Source organism: Erythrolamprus reginae, chromosome 3, assembly GCF_031021105.1.
Source record: "Erythrolamprus reginae isolate rEryReg1 chromosome 3, rEryReg1.hap1, whole genome shotgun sequence".
In the NCBI taxonomy this organism is placed as follows: domain Eukaryota; kingdom Metazoa; phylum Chordata; class Lepidosauria; order Squamata; family Dipsadidae; genus Erythrolamprus; species Erythrolamprus reginae.
The window spans coordinates 184352406-184361667 of record NC_091952.1 but is presented as its reverse complement, the minus strand read 5'-3'; positions in this window follow the sequence as shown (position 1 = coordinate 184361667).

Below are 9262 nucleotides of genomic sequence, written 5' to 3'. Positions count from 1 at the left end.
AGTTTGATTCACTTGGAGTTATATTGTGTTGTTTAAGTGTTCCCTTCTCTTGAGCAGATCCGTCAAGACATCTGAGGCCAGAACAACATTCATAACAGAAGCGAAGCAAGCACTCTGCAAAGACAGAGCTGCAAATGCTGCAACAATGGTGCCCACACGTCTGCCCAACATGTGGCAGAACATTTCATGCCCATATAGGCCTTACCAGTCACCTATGGACACATTGCATACAGCCCACAACTCGTTAGATGTCAAGGTCCTCTTCGAACACGATGGACAACTTGACAGCATAAGTATTTGACTTATTTGGATAATTTTGAAACTGGAATGGGGTGCATGTTTCTAAGATCATGAGCAGAAATTCAGCAGGTTCTGACGGGTTCTGGAGAACCAGTAGTGGAAATTTTGACCAGTTCAGAGAACTGACAAATACTACTTCTGACTGACCATGAGTGGGGCGGGAATGGAGATTTTGCAGTATCCTTCCCCTGACACGCCCACCAAGCCATACCATGCCCACCCATACAACCGTAGTAAAACAATTGGATTTCATGAGTATGAGGTCAAATTATTGGTATATTAATACATTAATTCATGAGCAATGCATTCTTTAATTTTCCAGCTTTCTTTCTTAATCTGTGTGTGAATAGACATAAAATGAAAATACAAGTGTGAGCAATCTGCTTAGATCTCTAAAACCTTATAAATTATTTTTGTGTAAAAAAACTTGTCATTTTGTGTGCCTGCAGCAGGTGGCAGTAACTTAAATGTTTTGATGTTAGTAGATGTTAGGACATGATTCTCAAAAAAGTGGATACTAATACTGTAGTTATAAATCATTCTAGCCTATTGCTCTTGAGCACATTCTCAATTACTGTTGAGGACAGTAGAGTTGCACAAATTAAATATTTTCACCATCCCCTTTTTTTTCTTGCCAGAACATATCTAGAGAAAGAATTATATTAATACCAGACTATTAAAAGAGCATAGCTTCATTTAATTTCTTTGTACACAGAGATCATTTAAAACAATCATGAGTACTATTTTCCTGTGATGATTTGATGTAGGTTGGACACGTTTTACTTGTCATCCTCTATATTATTTTTAGGAAGTAATCAAATTACTTTTTGACACACATTTACAATTTAGTTTCAAGAACAACCCTACATTTCTTCAATAAACAACATTGTGCATTGGTACACTGTATTTTAGGTGTTCTTGTTTCATTTACTGTCCTACAGATGAATAAAAAAGAAGTAGGAAATTCCATTTGGAGCCACTCCTGCCTCTCATCTCTGTCCAGTGGCTGGAACTTAAACCTTACAATAATTCTGTATTAGAGGAAGAATTATTTCTTCTCTTTTCATGGTCTAAGATTGTAGACTATGAAATCTACAATCTTATGATCTGGGCTAAGTTTTTCATAATATTGGCCTTCTTAAATATACCCCTAAAAAGTGTATATATTTATAAATAAAAAAGCATAATTATTTTGCTTTTTTAAAAAAAAATATTGATTTTTTAAAAATATAAAATAATACACACAACACAAAACAGTGCACAGTGTGAAATGTGCTCCTACCACCCACCACAACAATCATTCGGTCTCTCCACCAAATGAGGGTGTACTAATTTATAATATTTAATAATATTTTAAAACCAGGAACATCAACGTATTTACAAAGTGTAGAGTGATTCCAATGTATTCTTTATGGCTCAGTCTCGAATTCTACTAGCCATAAAAACCTCTGACCTTGTCCCATCTTCCCATCAGTTTTTCCACTTTATTTTCATCGATTGTATTCATTTTAATTTCCATAATTTCAAATTGGATGTGTTCCACCATGTACCGATACCAGTTCTGTATTTTCCATTTTGTTGCACCTTCCAACCTAAAACTATTACTGCTTGGGCACTTTCTATAGCTGCTTCTTTAATTTCTCTGAAATTGCCCATATCCCTCCTCGTTATTAGTACTACCATCTCCTTTGTAATCACCCATTTTATATTCAGCATCCTATTAATCTCATCTTGCATCTCTTTCCAAAAAGCATAATTATTTTGCTAAAGTTTACTTTCATTTAGGTATATTGAAGCTCTTAGGGAGGACTGGGGCAAGTTCCTGCAAAGTCCACAACAAACATTCAAAACAAGTTTGCAGCATATCAGTTTAAACATTACTTCTCAACATACAAGAGAAGCTACTGCTGGTGGCATTACATTCTGAAGCAAAAATATGCAAATGAAACTTACTGTAGCTGTACATAGATACACCTGTTAATGCAATACATTCATGGCAGTGATATGTGATATGTGTGTATGTGTAAAATCTCAAAATAGTTGCGTTTATCAGACAAAACTGATTTTACTCTACGTAGCTAAAAATTGATTTAACTTTAATAGATTAAAGTTACTATACAGTACTTAGATATTTAAATACTGTTTCTTGCCTTCCAAGTTTTACATTATAAGCTATTTTCAAACTTAAGTTAAAGAGCATGAACAAGGATTATAATTGACATAATATATATTTAAGAAATGTATATAAATATAACATTTATCTAAATGGAAAATGGCTTTATTTATAAACAGCTACAAGGGAGTAGCAATTCCTGGTTTTCAACTGTATTCGATACTACTGGTATTCTATATAACACCATATAGACAATTCCAAAACTAAAACTGAGCACTGTATAGTGATTAGCACTATCAAAACCAAATAACCTTTTCTCTATGTGGCCAAACTTTTCCACCCCACAGCTTATAGGTTGATTAGAAACAAAGCATGGATCATACTGGACCATGTTCCTTAGCAGTATTGTTATGCATATTAATTATGGAACAATGTGTACAAATGGTATCTTTGTCTAAATACTTCTCAGAGCTAGTTTGGAACCATTGAATCCAGCAGCACAAAACTTTAAAACTTCACTATTTGTCCCACTGACTAAAAAAAACAATAAATCATCTAAAATTAAAAAGCAGACACGTGAGGAATTTGTAGATGAAATGATAATACTCCAGTTTCATATGTATTCATTTAGGACTAAATTGAAAAACACAACTACTGTAGTGTTAACCAGTAACTGCAGTACATCAAAAGCTGCTTTACATCAAATTACTTTTTTGGTAATGGTTAACTATCTTTTTTGTAACTCACAGCAGGGGAGAGTTTATTTTCTTTCCTGAATGCTGAGATAAAAAGAAAGGAAAAATTCCTGAGTGCTTTTATCATCACCTGCTTTGAAAGCAGACTGGTTTTTTTTAAAGATAGACATGCAAACAAAGTTTTCAGACTTTATAAAAACCAATCTGGCAGCAATCTTCTGCTGAGTTGAGCTCCAATCTTGTGGCTTTATTAACATCCAAATTGGGGGATTTCTTTGGGTAACAAAATGAAATTGGTTTGCTTTGAGTTTTCTTGGGGATGTGTTCTAAATCTAAACTTTCCAAACTAACCTAGAGCCCTGGTGAGCCATGGTGGTCTTCCTTCATCATACTACCCAGGCCTGATGTTTCTTAGCTTTAGAGCCCAGATAATCTCAGCTGATTTGATATTAATTTTGAAACTTGGTTAATAATGTATTTCTTCAAAATCACTAATCCTACTTGGAGTACGAGAAAGGTCCATTGAAGTCAAAATCTATAATTTTTTTAAAGCATGAATAATCTTTTTGTGTTCAGAATAATTTTTTTTAAATTTTTAGTTAGCATAGTGTTATAATTAGTATTGCTAAATGTGGAGTTACAATATGAGGACTTTTGAATTATACATAAGATGGCTGCAAAAAAGGTTAAAAGTATACATTAATTTTTTAAAAAAGATATTCCTCTATTAGTGAATTGCCAATAGATGTAGATTTTATATGGACAAGTATATTAAAATATAGGATTAATTAATACAAATCACAATAGGTTTTGATAGTCATATAAATATTAAAAATTGAATTTATACACACACACACACCATACACAATTATATACACATATATAGAATTGTAACCAGTGAAGGGCTACCAAAATTTTTACTGCCACACTGTGGGCGTGGCTTATGCATTTTCTTTCAACATCTTTCAGTGCAAATTGGGTGCTCTGGAGTGGAGCTCCATTTTCGCTACCCCACTGCGTCCCCGTTCCCCCCGCCCCATATCCGGGCAGTAGCCTACCCCTGATTGTAATTATCTACTTTTAAAATGATATACATTTTCCTTTTTCCTTATTGTAATTTTCAGTTTTTTTAAAAGCATGTTCTATGCGTTTTATTTCTTTTCTTTGACAATGTATATACAGTACTTTTATCATAATTATCTTTGTATTTTTTCCTTTTTTGTCTTTTAAAAAGAAATAAAAATACATTAATATCAATGTAAAATTTGCTAGATCACCCAACTATTCTGACATTCTGACATTCAAACCAATAAAATAAATTCCCTTGTCAACTTTTTGCTGAAAAAAAGGAAAACTCAACTCTGTCTTATGATAGGAAGCCACTTCTTTGTAACTTTTTCTTTTTCTCCGCTTCATCATATAGAAAAAATGTTTTCTATTTTTCTTTTTATTTCTTTGTTACTCTTTTTTCTTTAGTCATCTAACTTAACATTTGTACTGTTTATATTTGGTTGAAAACCTATTAAAGAATGGAGCTCACCACCATCAGCAAAGATAGCAACAGTTTGCCCCAATTCCCACTAGCCCCATAGATGATCCCTGTTTTAATAGTCTTTTAAAGTCTGTAGTCTGCTTCTTCAGAAGGTAAAAAAGTACTATACTTGCCTTTCTTCGGAAAACATCTTAATGAGTAACAAGTACTGATTTCTTGGGTTCTACTGAGTCTCTATGGAAATTCTCAGTCATCCAGATCATGGTTGTACCAAAGGTGCTTTTTCAAAAGGCAACTGGACCTTGTTTTACCTTGAAGATGTTTAGCTTCTTATCGAAGGAGCTTCTTCAGCTCTGTGTTTGATTGAGTCGTGTTTTACATATGGTGTTTTTACATACGATGACTTTATACACATATGCCATTCTGACCTGTTTTAACTAGAAATTCATATATTTGCTATTTGATCCCATCTGTTAGCCAGTGCCATTGTACAATACTTTTCTCAGTCTTGCCAAGTATAATTATTTTTTTCTAATCTGTGTTCTGTTCATATCTCTCCCAAAGTACAATATGTGATATTCTTTTTGTTGATAGCTGTTACAAAGGAACAATGATCCAGGGTTGATTGATTGGTAGTTTTGTAGTCCATGGACTACCTCCAAATCCTTAATTTGAAAAATGTGTATATTTTTACTCTTTTTCTGAGTCTACTTCCACAGCTGGACATGCTATCACTTTAGCAGTGTTATGAAAGGTTGTCTGCAGTAATTATATTTGACCTTTCCTCAGCTAAAATTTAACTATGAAATCACATTCGGTTCACTAATAAGTTCTTATAGATAACATTCCACAACACTGTCTCACACTTATTTGGATCATCTAGCTTGTGTATCACGTCTTTTGTGTGTCAGCTTTGTTGCATGTCAGCAAAATTACTTTAACCTCCTCCTCTCCTACTTCCTCATTCTGCAATCCAACCATTTCTCATAAAATGAAAGCACATTATTGACCCACAAGAAAAATAAGAACAAAAACATTAGAGAATTGCCAATAACCCTTTGATTTCTTAATAAAATTCAATAAAGTTTCTACCAGCAAAGATGTAAAACTGAGCATTGGGAAAATTGTACTATATTCCATATTTTTTTTTCTTTTCATGCATAGAATTGTTATGCAGAATTTATTTAACTGACTCTGATTTTCTGAGTGGGTGATTCCACTCAAACAAATGGAAAAGGAATCCTCAATCTGAGTATTGTATTGGTAGTTCTGGGTTAGCAAAAACTTCAGAAGAGAAGGATTTAGGGGTAGTGATTTCTGACAGTCTCAAAATGGGTGAACAGTGCAGTCAGGCAGTAGGGAAAGCAAGTAGAATGCTTAGCTGCATAGCTAGAGGTTTAACAAGCAGGAAGAGGGAGATTGTGACCCCGCTGTATAGAGCACTGGTGAGACTACATTTGGAATACTGTGTTCAGTTTTGGAGACCTCACCTACAAAAAGATATTGACAAAATTGTCCAAAGACGGGCTACAAAAGTGGTGGAAGGTCTTAAGCATAAAACATATCAGGAAAGACTTAATGAACTCAATCTGTATAGTCTGGATGACAGAAGGGAAAGGGGGGACATGATCGAAACATTTAAATATGTTAAAGGATTCAGTAAGGTTCAGGAGGGAAGTGTTTTTAATAGAAAAGTGAACACAAGAATCTGAGCACAACCTGAGGTTAGTTGGGGGAGAGATCAGAAGCAATGTGAGAAAATATTATTTTACTGAAAGAGTAGTAGATGCTTGGAACAAACTTCCAGCAGATGTGGTTGGTAAATCCATAGTAACTGAATTTAAACATGCCTGGGATAAACATATATCCATCCTAAGATGAAATACAGGAAATAGTATAAGGGCAGACTAGATGGACCGTGAGGTCTTTTTCTGCCGTCAATCTTCTATGTTTCTATGAGAAGTCCTAGAACCTAGCTTGAAGCTCTCTACAAAAATATGAGCGATTAATGGTTAAGGCAAATAGGCAGTAGATAAGAGTCAATGGAATTCAAGGTGGGCTGGACTTTTGATAGATCTCTTGGTGGACTTGAGACTGGTGAAGTGTTTGACCCCTCCCTTGGGCATAGCCTAGTCATTTTCTACAAAGTCCTTGATAAAAGTTTTCAGTGAAAGTATTCCTAGATAAGAGGGTATGGCTGGCATTCAATTTTATACTACTTTTAAGAAAGTTATTGTCCGCCAAGGTATCCCAGATCTGTTAAAAATGAAAAACAGGCCCTTCCATCAGACTAAACGATCAAAGGTAAAAGGTGAGGGTGGTTCTTCATATTGGCATTCTTATCAAATGGTTTTGGCTTGCTATGCTTGACCGAAAAGAAAGAGGTTGCTCTTGGACCTGTTGCAAATGAAAGGAGCAATCCGCCTAGCAGCTGATCAATCAATGGCTAAGAGTCTTCTTTGTTTTGTTCCTTTCTGTAATGTTCTTCCTGAGAAGAACAGAGAGTCCATAGCTGAGAGAGTGGAGCAGAGTGTGCCTCTCTTCAGTTCGCTGCTCCTAGAGCAACAGAAGAATGCAAATTGATTGGTTGCTGAGTGTCAAAGCCAAGTCCTGAAAGAAACCAAGAGCATCCAAGAATACATGACATCCAAAGATGAATTACTGAAATAATGCCTGAGGCAGCAACAGACATGGGATCAAGCAAAGGTGGATCCTTGGCAAGTCATGATTCTGCATGGGACGGGCACCACTGACAGGCAGCTAAGTTGGCAGACATTGGGAAATTCTAGCTGTAGTTGGAAATGGCTGGACTAAAAGACAGCACTGAAGCGCTGATCATTGCAGCACAAAACAGTTACTAAACACCAGATCCATAAAAACAGGAGTCTATCACACTAGACAGGACCTGAGATACTGACTATGCAGAGAGAGTCCAATAACAAATTATAAGATATAGGCAGATCCAGAATATACTGAATGACACATTGCGTAAAGGAACATCTGTACAGTGTACAGACTAGATTCTCCCAAGGCGAGATGGGAGATCTAAGACAGTGTTTCCCAACCTTGGCAACTTGTAGATATCTGGACTTCAACTCCCAGAATTCCCCAGCCAGCATTCGAAGGTTGGATCTAAGAGAACTAAAATTTTGTCGAACTTTCAGATTCAGACAGACAGGCATGCATTGGCCAATCAACCACACATCATGGTAATAGACAAGGACCACTCAGAGAACATTTTTTAAAAAGTGCCAAATATATTTTCCATCCAATCTCGAGGTTTTTTTTAAAAAATGACTTACTTCTCTGGTTTTGCTGTCTTATAAGTGTTTTTTTTAATGGCACAGCTAATTGACTACAAATAATGATTTTAAAGCTTCATTTATAAATAAAGATTTTAGGTGTTCTGTAATAAGAAATCATTTATCATTCTTAAAATAAACTGGATAAAAAAATCCCTATTTTCTTTCTTGTAAAAAAGGGCTATCCTGGTGCTCATCTAAAAATTAGGCTGACAATGACTTGACTCAAATCACTCCTCAGGGAGGACATGAACCCAGTAACTAAATCACACCACCTCTCAGTCAGAATAACATGGTTGCATGAAAACATGCCAAACTACAATTTCCTTTAATTCCTATTCTGGGGAAGGGGGGTGGGGGAGTATGCCAAATGGCTCTCCACTGAAGACACTTAGAATAGACGTCCTAACTTGGAACTAAGGAGAAATTTCCTGACAGTTAGAACTATTAATCAGAGGAATAGCTTGCCTCCAGAGTTTGTGAATGCTCCAACCCTGGAAGTTTTTAAGAAGAGGTTGGATAACCATTTGTCTGAAATAGTGTAGGATTTCCTGCCTAAGCAGGGGGTTGGACTAGAAGACCTCTAAGGTCCCTTCCAGCTCTGTTGTATTATTATTGTTGTTATTGTTATTGTTGTTGTTGTTGTTGTTGTTATTATTATTATTATTATTATTATTTTACACAGCAAATGAAATTTATATGCTGGATTTTGTATCACAACATCACAAGTTGAACACTTCCCTAGGACTGTGTGGTAATGATGATGATGATGATGATGATTTTACACAGCCAACAAATTTATATGCTGGATTTTGTATCACAATATCACAAGTCGAACACTTTCCAAGTGTCTAGGACTGTGTTGTTGTTATCATCACCATCATCTTGGGAGTGGGGACTAGGTGTAGTTTGCAAAGACAATAAGTGTTTCAAGCACTTATGAGAAATGAAGAATGGCTGAGCTGACAAAAGCAGTTTATTTTTTTATTTTATTAATTGGATAGTTTGGAACCCCCCATCCACTGGGGGAGCAATCAGGGAGTCCCAGCTGCCATTTTCCCCTTACAAGACTCTCCCCCACTGAATCTCCTCAGGGACAGACAACTTCCACAGGTACTCAGGAGCCTTGCTTAGGCTAGGATATCAATGGTGCCCTTTTGGGCCCTCTTGTCCCCCACCCCTGCAGCAGGTGCCATCATTTTCCTCTCCCCCACCTTGCTCGGGGTCCAGGCTAGGAAAGCTACGACCCCGAGCAATTATTCTCTCCCGGGAGGCAGGACCTCTAGGTTGCAAACCCTCACATACACCTTGCTCCCGAGCTAGGTGTGTTGCCTTGGCAACGGCGGACAGGGGGAAGGAA